Genomic DNA, 13,584 nt, shown 5'->3' with positions numbered 1-13,584 from the left:
AGCGGTGAGCAGAGCTTCTGTGTACCCTGATTGGAGATGTGGGGTCAGAGTCAGAAGTAGTGCTTTGGCCAGGCCTTCCAGTCGGAGGGGCTGTCCGGAGGTGGCTGGAGTCAGAGCAAGCGCTCCGGTCGGAGAGGTAGGCCGGAGTCAGAAAACGAGTGCCGCTCCTCCTCGACCAGACCTTCCGGTCGGTGATTGGATCACCCTTCTAGCCTATTGTCTAGATATTTGGGCTAGCCCATGAGTTGCTCGTTGTCTGCTTGGGCCAAGCCTTTGTTGGGAAACTGGTCCATGAGGGACCTCGGGTTTATGAACCCGACATGAGGCTTAATCTAGAAGCCGAGATAGACGAGGGCAATGGAGAAACAACAAGATAATGATTATCCAAAACATGGCATATGACCAATAGATCTAGAAATAGGAGACTAAGAAGTCAAACATCGTGAACCCTAAGACCGAACTAACCAACGGTGGACTTGAACTTCTTCAAAAACCATATCATTTCTTCTTCTTAGATTACACAATCACCTCAGACTAATGAGTCTAATTCCACAATGACGACTGGGTCTCATAGCTCTGCTTTAGATTCGAGGGGATGGGGATGAAGAAGAAGAGCAAGGACCAAGGGCATCTCATAGAAGCGAGCGGAGATGGGCGCAGTGCACCAGCAGTGGAGACGGTGTGGAGTACACTGATGGTTCATGCTATGGGGATAAAGTCGGCCATGACGCGCATCCTACGCGAGTGGCAGAGGGAGGATATGGAGAGAAGAGGAGAGGGAATCGCTCATGGAGGCAAGCGTGCGGTGGTCGTGTCCCCAAAAGAAGAAGAAGAGAGGGGGAAGGGGGTCCGGTACGAGGATGAGAGCATGGGGTCGAGAGCTGACCAGATGCCAAGAAAAGGAGAAGCGCATAGTGTATGGAGACGGCGAGTGCGGCACGATGCCACAGCCATGTGAGAACACGCTACTAAAGGTCCCGACATAGATGGTGTCCGCAGGACACACGAAGACGACAATCCAGCGTGTGTAGCGTGGGTGGGCTATGCATAGTGCTTGGGACTTGACATCCACTTAGGCTTTTCCAAGCACTCCCTACTAGCCGTGGCTAACTCTTCCCTGGTGTTCTTCTTGCCTTCCCTTCCTTGACCACATCCATCATTCATGTAGACTAAGACCATGTTATACGTTCTTCCTCCAAAACCACATTCTCTTGCTTAGCTTGAGAGAACACTATTTCATCAACCTGTTGTGGATTTTCCATTCGAACACCAGAATATTTTCAAGAACATTATTTTGTATCAAAAGCGGTATAGCGGTGTAACTTGGTAAAGGTGCTTGGTCCACAACCTTGATACCAGCGCGTGCCGAGCAGCGTCACCATGTGACAGCTGTTCCACAGGGGCCCTCGATTTTGTTGCGGCACCATAAGCTATAAACTAAGCAACTACTACCAACTTACACACCATGAAGACGGTGGGGTCATAGACCACAAAATCAGAGGAGTATTGCAAGGGAAGATTCAAACAACAAGGGTTCCTTTAGCAATAAGGGACAAGAAATTCAAATCCAACAACGAATTTGATTTAAAGAGATTCAAGTGTTCTGCTGGGACATCCACAATTAGTTGGTACAGTGTCCTATGTTATCCAATCATGACTAGTTTGCTAGCATCTGAATGGTAACTTCTCTTGTAACCCACATAACATCGCCCTTGAAAACCCTAAGCACTTCTCATGAAACTTAAGGGTAGATGGACGCAATAAACACAGCGAAATAAATAAAATGTGCATTCTGAACGTCCTTATGTGGGTACAACATACATGCACTCACTCTCCCATTCACGACACATCATTCACCTTCCCTACGATCGGACTACCTTAACAACTATAGCCGAAATACAACGGAAAGATTACAATACCGATGAACAGCGACGAAAAGCACTACCAACTACAGTACACCTTCCCAAGGCAACTAATCTACTTTGGACCACGCATCTTCATTCCCAGGCTCAGCGGATTCTTCTACCGCCCTGGCTACAGATCTGCCTCCTCTCTCGGTAGTGGCTGAGTGAGGGGAATCAAGGGTTCTACTTCTGACACTTCTGAGGGTGGAGGTGCTGGTGGTACTACAACACCGATTCTCCTTCTTTCTAGCGGGTGGATAGGGATCCCCTCCACGATCAAGGGATCCTATCGTTCAGCAGCCAATGTCCTTCACTTGACCCTGGTGACTAGGTAGGCCTCCCCCAACTGATGGACATGCTGATCTTCAGCCTCCTTCAGAGCTTCTGACATGGTAGTCTCCTGACTCTCTGTGGCTACCGCACTGGCATGCGCTTCGGCAAGTTGCACCTAGAGCATCCTAGAGAAGATTTCGGCTTCCTCGGCTCAATGGAGGCACTTCCTCAGCTCTGAGGCTTGCCGGTCATACTACTCATCCAGAGCAAGCAGGTACATGGTCAAGTGCACCACGGTTGGACTGTCTTCTTGCGCATCCCACCCTTGCAAAGCCTCCATGTGAGCTCTCCATGCCAGTCGATTCTTTTCCAAAGCTAGAAAGAACCTCATGGGGCTACAGGGAATGGGCTCTTCATAGATCTGGCAAAGGTACCACAAGGCTTTGCGGGCCACAACCTGGTACATGTCGATGAAGTGAAACCCGGTTGTGGTTACATTCTAGACTTTAGTGATGTCAAGGAACTCTTCACTCTTTCCAATATAGACAGTAACTTCACACCGCTTAGTGTCATGCTTTTCATACTCATGGCCCTCATACTTGGGATGATCTTTGACTCCGAGCTTTTGTAGGGTGGCATGCAGGATTCTGTGAAAACCCTCAACGTTCAGGCAGTAACTACTAACCTGGGCTCATGCCATCCCTAGCGGTGGTTGTAAGGAAGGATTGAACGAAAAGCTTGCTCAAAAGAAAAGTTAGACAAGCTAAAGTGCACCGAGTGGTGGTACCAATGGCTAAGCCAGACCCTGCTTATAAAAGCAGAGCGGTCAGTGGTCCTAGCGTAGTCCACCAAGGTTCCTGTGCGTTATCACTACGAATGAATCGACCAAATTTTTGCACATTCGAGGTGAGCAATGTTTGAGGCCATTACTAACTAGTATGACTGCAGGGCAAGTGTCCGATCAGAGCGTAGAAAAGAGTACAGAGAGATGTGGGTCATGGCAGGCGTGAACCATAGGTGAACACGGAGCACGAAGTCACAGTGCAGTAATAACTCTAGAACAATGACGGTTCAGTCGTGCACAATACGACATGCGTGACACTTGTGGATAGCGTATCTGCAAGCAATACGGGCACTACAATGCATGGGCACGATATACATGAATGCACATCCTATATGTCCTTCTACCATTGCCACATATAGGGCAACCGTTCTTAGATTTTTGGCACATCGTTCTCTCCCTGTAGCTAGTCGATACTATCAGACTAGGCTCAGGGTCAATGTACCTGTAGAAAACTCGATTAAGCCTACCTAAGTCAGCAGAGTGACATCTATCCTGTATACATAACCATAGTAATAGGGCAACTTATATAACTTCGCATGCAACATCCTAAATTTTTTAAAAGAATTTGTTTGTCAAGTTTTATTTTATATATAGGTTCTAAAGCTTTATTTCCTCATTTATGCTCTGATACCACCTGTGGCAGAACCGCCTAATCTAATATCGTCTAGGAGTACTTGCCTTCCATTAGACACTAAGTGCTCAAGGTAGGACACCAAATTACGCAGTTCCGTCGAGCACACCCCAAGGGAGAACCCGAAAATCCATATTTTTCATTCCGCCCAGTCTCCAATTATCATTTATATATATATATATATATATATATATATATATATATATATATATATATATATATATATTCCAGGTGATAATAATATAGTAACAACAATAATATATTTCCTATCTCTCGTGAGTGATAGGCAAACCAGAGTCTTGTAGCATAGCAATCTACACGATCCTATCATACTAGTAAGACTCAAGATAAATAAATATATATATATATATATGCAAGTGGGTTTCATTCAACTCCTTAAAACTTAATGCACAAACATAATATAAAGTGCAGAAAAGTAGGGGTTATGCACCGAGGCTTGCCTGGGTAACATATAGCCAAAAGTTAGTATTCCGTCTTTGTGGCACGATCTCCAAAAGTACCATCTCACCAGCAACTCCCGATGACTCCGCGATCCATCATCGTCCCTATTATGGTATGCAATGCGATGCAGAGATGATGCAACAGTTAATTAACAAGGCAACAACAACTCTTAAAAAGAGTACATACTACGAACTAACAAGCTAGCTCTAATGACTAACATACTAATCTACGTATCAACATCGTCGAGAAAGGTGTCATTTCCCAACAAGTGTTTTAGTTATACAAACTCAAGTTGTTTCTTTATTCTATTCTATCGATTTAATCTTTATTCAAAATAGAGCATCATTATTGATCTAGCAACTAATTATTCTGGACCTACAAAAATTACAGTGAGCAGCTAATAATATTAGAAATTTATTGTAAAATTTTTAGAGTCAACACTATCACCATTTTCTTATAAAAATTCCCACAAGTTCACATTGTAACAATATTAAACATTTTAAAATAATTAGAGCTACCCTGGAAACATTTTAAAACTAGATGAACCAAATATGCTAATAGATAGACCATGATTTTAGGAGACTAATAAAATTGGTTTGACATTTTTATGATTTTTCTACATTTTATTATCAATTCCCAAGCATTCAACCGCTTACTAAAATTAACAAGACACCGAAAAAGGAAAAAGGTTCCTTGGGCCCGAAGCGGCCCAGATCGGCCTGGTCCAGTGGGCAAAGCAGCCTAGGCGGGGGTGGCGCGCGTGCGGCCACAGGCCGTGGCCCTCGGAGCGGCGAGCGCGGCCCAATGCGGCGTGGGCGTGAGCGGCCTAGACGGGGCAAGTGATGGCCCAGCAAGCCGGCCCACGCGCGGCGCAGGCGCGACGGCAGACCGACCAGCACGGCCTGCCCAAACCGACCTGGCGGTTTGGCAAAAAGGACCCTGCATTTACCTTAAACTAACTCGAGGTAAACAACACTATTTTCTACTATTCATATGAGTCACAGTTTTCACACCTAGCCCTCCGGAAAAGCTTCTATTTACACTTTCTCACCTTCTCTCCCTCCTCACAAGCAGAGCATGAGCAGGGGGCGGGTGCACCACCTCCAGTGTTACATGAGCCTTTTAGCGCTAAACATGTAATTATTAACTTGTTAATAATAAATTAGAGCGCAATTAGAGTAGACGAGAACTCAAAAATAGAATGACATAAAGTACATTGTTAAATAGAACAATATATATATCTATAGCTTTTGGATCTAATTTAAATCCGAGCTTTGTCGAAATTTTCTTGCGCCAAGATGTTGCTAATTGTCTAAAGCAGTATACCGTAAGATATATATATATAGGTATATATATGCTCATGAATTTCGTTTTGATAAGCATGTTGCTACATTAATTAAAGTAGTGTACAAACTTATTTCTTTCCGAGTGTATCTCTATAGATATGTATACGTTTAAACCTATGATAGATATATGCATGTCTGTATGGATGTTAGTGATAAAGAAATAATGACATATTTGTAATTACATAATAATTTATATATTTGGTAAAAGAAAAAGGAAGAAAATAGCGAAACACACGCACGCCACGCTACGTACTGTGCTGGCCACGTTTTGCATTGCTCTGTCCGTCGTCTTGCTGCTATTGCCGTGTACTGCTTTCTCTACTTTTCTTTTTTCTACAACCGAGGAGAGGCACCCCAGTTCCTGCTCGCCCACCTGCTGGCCCTATGTTTCTCTGCATGTCTCTTCTCTGCTTGGTACTGTTGTTGTACTGGACGCGCAGCAGGCCACGTGCGCTTGTTTTCTCACGATCTTGTTTGGGTGTGCCTTAATGGAGGATTTGCCGAGTCACTGCTCGCTCTGTCCCCTTGCCTCTGTGGCCTACCTTGCTTGTCTCTACCTACAGCTCGCATCATCCCGTCGCTCTGTAACGCTGCCGAAGCATGCCGCGCTGTCCCTGCGTTAATGAAGTTGGCCGAACCCTCACGTTGTTTTCCTCCTTCCTTTTCTATTTTTGCTTGCCTCTGTCTCTGACTATCCTTGCCTGCCGCTGCTATCTGCCTCTGAGACAAGCCAAGCACCCACTTTGGCAGCACCCGCGTCACCTTGGCCCACTCCCCACGCCCTCCTTTTTCCTCTCCGCTGCCTCTCCCGTGCCCGCAGCAACCGCAGCGCCCGCCATGGCTAGCCACCGACGCCGCTACTCGCCACCACACGTGCAGGCGCACCCGAGCCATGCGTGGCTCCTCACCTTCCTCTCACGCGCCTATACTGCTCTCCCTCCTAGCTTGCCCATGCTCTGCCACTGATGCCCCGCGCCACCATGGCGCACCATGAGAGCGTGCAAGCCCACAGCTCGCGCTGGACCTGCAGCTTCCCCGCGCGGCCCTTCCCCAGAACCTCCTCCACACGCCGCAGCTCCACGACACCTGCGTACATCCCCACCTCACTCCCCATGCTGCCTCCAGCCCGCCGTCGCTCGACCTATGCGTGAGCGCACCCGTACCGTGTGGAACCATGCTGCTCCACCCCGCCAAGGCCATGCCCGCCGAGTCGCCCTGCTGCTGATGCCCGCATAAAGCACTGGTGCCCCCTCCTCTTCCTCCTCACCATGCCACTCCAACCCTGTGCTTTGCGCCCTGCTAGGGCCGCTTCCACCGCTGCCACCATGTGCGCAAGCATGCCATGTTGCCCTGCCAGCGTGGCCACTTCCTTCGCCTGCTGCTGTGCGCGCGAGCGTGCTTGGGCCTGCATTGCCCCATAGCCACCACCACCTCACCGCCGACGTGCTCTCACCGTGGAGCCGCCCGGTCCCGAGCGTCGGCGCACGTGGCCGGGGTGCCATGCTCCTGCTCTGGCTGAGTCGCGTCCTCCATCGGGTGCGCCCGGCATCAGGCAAACCGTGAGGCCACCTACCCACTGCCGTCGGTGAGTGCACGGCCAGATTGGACCGCTGGTCGCCGGCCTCTGCTTGTGCTCTGTTTTGAGGTAGAAGAGGGACCCTAACGTAAATAGCAAATTTTACTGTGTTCATTTTGCAAAAATGCAAGACTCATAGATTCACAAATAGGGGCTTCGTTAATTCAGGGAAAGTTTAAGGGTATTAGTGCTAAACTGTCGTCGCATTTCAGCTTGGTCGCGTGGGCCGTTGCCGCGTGCGTGTCTGGTGGGCCGTCGGCCTTCGCTGGGTCGCCAGCCGGGCGCATCGCTAGGGCGGCCTATCGCCGTGGGCCACGATGGGGCTACTGGGCTGCGGCCTGCCTGCCTCATGGGCCGTCCGCGCCACTAGCCATGCTTGGGCCGCACACACCCTGCCCCGCCTTGGCCAGACTGGTGCCGCCTACGCTAAGCCGCGTATGCACGCGGTGTCGGGCTGCCCGCGCCGTTATCACGGGCCACTGGGCTATTTTGGTGGTCGCTGGCCCTTTTAATTTTCTGAGCAAGTATTAATTTAGTTGTAGAAATAAACTTGTAAAATCAATATACATTTGTGCAGTTGTCCAAAAATTATGAAACTAATTTTGTTAGGCTTCTAAAATCATGATCTATCTGCTAGTATATTTTGTTCATATAGTTTGCTAATATTCTTGGAAGCTATATAATTAAATTGAGATACTTAATATCGTTAAGACATAAACTTGTAGGAATTTCCGTGATAAATCGGTGATAGTGTTGGCTCTAAAAATTTTACAATAAATTACTAATATTATTAGCTACTCCCTGTAATTTTTGTAGCTCAAGAATAATCAGTTTGCTAGGTAGATAATGATGTCCTATTTCGAATAAAGATTAAATCGATAGAATGAAATAAAGAAACAATGTGGGTTTGTATAACTAAAACATTTATTGGGAAATAACATCTTATTCGACAATATGGATACGTAGCCTAATTACAGTCATCGTTAGAACTAGCTCATTAACTTGAAAGGCGTAAATCGTATTTTACGAGTCACGGTTGCAGTTGATTAATTATGTCTTTGCATTGCACCGCATTGCATATCATAAAAGGGACGTCGATGGATCGTGGAGTCATCGGGAGTTGCTGGAGAAATGGCGCCTTTGGAGATCATGTCACCATGATGGAAAGCTAACTTCTGATTATATTTTACCCAGGCAAGCCCCAATGCATAACCCCTATTTTGTTGCTCTTTAAATTATATTTATGCATTAAGTTTTAAGGAGTTGAATGAAACCCACTTGCATATATATATATATGATAGGATCATGTAGATTGTTATGCTACCGGACTCTGGTAGAAGTCGAGTGATTGTCTGTCACTCGTGAGATATAGGAAATATATTACTGTATTATTATCACTTGAAAAATATAAATGGTGGAAAGTAAAAATGGTGACTGGGTAGGGATATGGTTTGGGTATTGGTGGGTGTAAGAGGTTGTGTCCTACGGCCGCGGGGCATAGCTTGGTTACACTGCTCTCCCTGTCTGTGTCAGTTAAGGACCGGCCGTTGCATAAGACTCTAGGTAAGTCACAGACTTATTATCCCGAGCACATACTTGGGCATGGGCGCTTAGAAGACTTGTTGCACTCTTGTCATGGGTTCGGGCTCTTTCCAGACCGACTGATTGGAGACGGGAATGGTGGAGGTCCTTGCACCGCACTGAGTCCGGAACTCAGGAGCAAGGGCTTGGAGTCCAAGTTTGGACGGGGACCTAGACCCCATGATAGGAGGGTGATGGGTTGGTCCTGCTTGTGCCTAGGGTACAAGCGGGGCGTGTGTTTTCGAGGTACCCAACTGGGGGCATTGATTCGCGAATCGCTAGGAAATCTAACATGGCTTGTCAAAACTCTAGCACCGTAGTAAGAACTAGAAGATGAATGATGGCAAAAGGAAATCTGATTGCTTACCACCAGCTTGAAAGTAGCATAGGTGCTTACATAGAATGGTTAGATAATGAACTAACGCACTGCTAATAAAAATTGAATATAAGGATGCACTTTTAGTAATGATTCTTGCAGATGCAATAAACTCACAAGCCAGATAGCCTTGTATATCCTTAGAGTCTTTTCTTTTCTCCTATCGGATAAGTCTTGCTGAGTACAATTAAGTACTCAGGGCTTTATTTCCCCCTATTGTAGGTGACAGGTGGAGGCTAGAGCTGACCATTGTGTGTGGATTCCTCCTGGTGGGCTCAGAGAGGATTTCCTTTACGCTGCGATCATAGTTTTTATTTATAACTCTCACCAAATGTTTTATTAAATGAAAGTTTTATAATCTGTTGTCGTAATTTATATATCAATATTTTATCATGTCATAAATAGATGTTTAATTCTGCTGTTACTCTGTTCACACGTTTATATTCTGCTGTTCAATTAAATTATTCATAACTCTGATAATATGATTATATTCCGCTGTTATAACAATAAATATTATACTCTAATGTTGTATTAAAAGTGATGTAAGAAATTGTTAAGAATGATGTAAGCTTTATTCTCTCATTTATGATCCTGATGGAAAAATGTGGATTTTTGGGTTCTCCCTTGGAGTGTGCCCGATGGAACCGAGTAATTTGGTGTTCTCCCTTGGGTACTTAGTGTCTAATGGAAGACGAGTAATCCTGAGAGGCATTAGATTATGCGGTTCTGCCACAAGTGGTATCAGAGCTCAAATGAGGAAATAAAGCTTCGAAAACCTTTTCTAAAATAAAATTTGACAACAAATTCTTTTCAAAGAATAGGACGTTTTTATGCGAAGTTATATAAGTAGCCCTATTACTATGGTTATGTATCTATGATGGATGGCACTCTACTGACTTAGATAGGCTTAATCAAGTTTTATGCAAGTACACTAACCCCGAGCATAGTCCGATAGTATTAACTAGTTACAGGGAGAGAACGATCTACCAAAAATTTGAGAACGGTTGCCCTATATGTTAGCGACAGTGAAAGGACGTATAGGATGTGCATTCATGCATAACCTGTTTATGCATTGTAGTGTCGTATTGCTTGCAGATACGCCATCCATAGGTGTCACACATGTCGTATTGTGCATGATAGACTCGTTCCTGTTCTGAAGTTATTCTGCACTGTGGTTTCGTGCTTCGCGTTCGTCCGTGGTTCACGCCTGTCGTCACCCACGTCTCCCCATACCCCTTTTCTACACTCTTGTTGGACACTTGCCCTGCAATCGTACTAGTCAGTAATGGCCTCGAACATCGCTCACCTTGAACGCGTAGAATTTTGGTTGATTCATTTGTATTGATCCCACGCAGGAACCCTAGTGAACCGCGTCAGGACCACTGACCGCTCTGCCTTTATAAGCAGGGCTAGGCTTTGTCGTTGGTACCTCCACTCGATGCACTTTAGTTAGTCTAGCTTTTCCTTTGAGCAAGCTTTTCGCTCAGTCCTTCCTCACAACCACCGCTAGGAATGGTAGGAGCCTAGGTTAGTAGTTACTGCCTGAATGTTGAGGGTTTTCCTAGAATCCTGCATGCCACCCTACAAAAGCTTGGAGTCAAAGATCATCTTGAGTATGAGGTCCATGAGTATGAGGAGCATGGCACCGAGCGGTGTGAGGTTACCATCTATATCGGGAAGAGTGAAGAGTTCCCCGACCTCACTGAAGCCTGGAATGTGACCGCAATCGGGTTTCGCTTCGTCAACACCTACCAGGTTGTGGCCCGTAAAGCCTTGTGGTACCTTTACCAAATCTATGAAGAGCCCATTGCCCGTACCCCCATGAGGTTCTTTCCACCTTTGGACAAGAATCGGCGGGCATGGAGGGCTCGCATGGAGGCTTTGCAAGGGCAGGATGCACAAGAGGATAGTCCGACCATGGTGCACTTGATCACGTACCTGCTTGCTCTGGATGAGCAATATGACTGGCAAGCCTCGGAGATGAGGAAGTGTCTCCGTTGAGCCGAGGAAGCCGAGATCTTAACCCAGATGCTCTAGGTGCAACTTGCCAAAGCGCATGCTAGTGCGACAGCTGCTGAGAGCTAGGAGACTGCCATGTCGAAAGCTCTGAAGGAGGCTGAAGATCAGCATGTCCATCAGTTGGGTGAGGCCTATCTTGTCACCAGGGCCAAGCGAAGGACGCTGCCTGCTGAACGGTGGGATCCCTAGTTTGTGGAAGGGATCCCTGTCCACCCACTAGAAAGAAAGAGAACTGGTGTTGTAGTGCCACTAGCACCTCCACCCTCGGAAGCGTCAGAAGTAAAGCCCTTGATTCCTCTCACTCAGCCTTTGCCCAGAGAAGAGGCAGATCCATAGCCAGGATGGTAGAAGAATCCACCAAGCCAAGGAATGAAGATGCATGGTCTCGAGTAGATTAGTCAGCTTGGGATGTTGTACCCATAGTAGTAGTACTTTTCGTCGCTGTCCTCTGGTATTGTACTCTTGCCGTTGTTGTCATCCATAGTTGTTGAGATCATCCACTTGTAGGGAAGGGAATGATGTATCATGAATGGGAACTGAATGTTTGTATGATGTACCCATATAAGACCGTTGGAATATGCATTTTATTTATTTTGCTGTGTTTATTACGTTCATCTACCTTAAGTTTGTGAGACATGCTTAAAGTTTTCAAGGGGATGTTAGGTGGGTTACAAGAGAAGTTACCATTCAGATATCAGCAAACCAGTCATGATTGGAGAACATAAGACACTGTATCGACTCATTGTGGATGTCCTAGCAGAACACTTGAATCTCTTTAAATCAAATCCTCCATTGGATTTGAATTCCTTATCCCTTGTTATGAAGGGAACCCATATTGTTTGAATCTTCCCTTGCAATACTCCTCTTACTCTGTGGTCTATGACCCCACCGCCTTCATGGCGTGTAAGTTGGTAATAGTTGCCAAGTTGATAGCTTATGGTGCCGTGATGAAACCAAGGGCTCTCTGTGGAATAGCTGCCACATGGTGATGCTGCTTAGCACACGCTGGTATCGAGGTAGTTGACCAAGTACCTTTACAAAGTTACACTGCCATACCGCTTTTGCTACAAATAATTTCCTTGGAAATGTTCAGGTGTTCAAACGGGAAATCAACAATAGGTTGATGCAATAGTGTTCTCTCAAAGTAAACAAAAGGAGGTGGTTTTGGAGGAAGCGTGTATGCCGTGCTCTCAGTTCATACAGAGGTTGGTACATATGGTGGACAAGGAAGGGAATGAAAAAGAAGAGTAGTAAGGAAAGTTAGCCATGGATAGTCGGGGGTGAGTGTAAAAGCCTGAGTGGATGTTATGTCTCAAGCCCTGTGTCTAGTTGACCGCACTACGCATGACGAGTCATTTCGCTGCGTGCCCTATGAACGTCGTCGGTGTCGGGTCCATTAGCACCCCATTTTCGTGTGGCCGCGGCAATGTGCCGCACTCACCGTCCTTGTGCATTGTGCGCTTTTCCTTTTTCCTGGCATCCGGTCGGCTCTCGACCCCCATGTCTCGTCCCCCATACCGGACCCCCCTTTCCCTCTCCTTTTTCTTCTCTTGGGGACCTGGCCGCCGCATGCCTTCCTCATCAAGCGAACCCTCTCCTTTCCTCCCCTTTATCCTCTCTGTCGCTCGTGTAGGAAGCGCACCATGGCCGTGTTTATCCCCACAGCATGACTTGTCTATGTATCCCATCCATGCTATCTCCACTTCCGGTGTGTTGCGCCACCTCCATTTGCCACTACAAGATACCCTTGGTCCTTGCTCTTCTTCTTCATCCCCATCCCTTCGAACCCAACGTAGAGCTATGAGATCCAGTCGACATTGTGGAACTAGGTCCGTCAGTCTGAGGTGATGGTGTAATCCGAGAAGGAGAAAGGATCTGGTTTTCGAGAAAGTTCAAGTTTCCATTGGTTAGTTTGGTTTTAGGGTTCATGATGTTTGACTTCTTAGTCAACTATTGATGGAGCTATTGGACCTACGCCATGATTTGGATAATCATCTTCCTGTTGTTTCTCCATTGTCCTCGTCTATCTTGACTTCTAGATTAAATCTCGATTGTATTAGGTTGTTCTTAACCATGTATCCCTAAATTTCCATGTGGGTTAGTATTTGAAGTCGTGTAATCTTTCATGTAATCCCTGATCTACGAATTTAATCATGTTTCTCCTCTTCTGGTTCTTGCTTCGAATCTCAGGACGAGATTCTTTTTAGGGGGGTTGGTTGTAACACCTCCAGTGTTGCATGAGCCTTTTGGCGCTAAACATGTAATTATTAACTTGTTAATAATAAATTAGAGCGCAATTAGAGTAGATGAGAACTCAAAAATAGAATGACATAAAGTACATTATTAAATAGAACGATATATATATATAGCTTTTGGAACTAATTTAAATCCGAGCTTTGTCAAAATTTTCTTGCGCCAAGATGTTGCTAATTGTCTAAAGTAGTATACCGTAAGAGATATATATAGGTATATATATGCTCATGAATTTTGTTTTGATAAGCATGTTGCTACATTAATTAAAGTAGTGTACAAACTTATTTCATTCCGAGTGTATCTCTATAGATAAGTATAC

The sequence above is a fragment of the Miscanthus floridulus genome, chromosome 1 (assembly GCF_019320115.1).
Source record: "Miscanthus floridulus cultivar M001 chromosome 1, ASM1932011v1, whole genome shotgun sequence".
Lineage (NCBI taxonomy): Eukaryota > Viridiplantae > Streptophyta > Magnoliopsida > Poales > Poaceae > Miscanthus > Miscanthus floridulus.
This window is presented reverse-complemented; position numbering follows the sequence as displayed.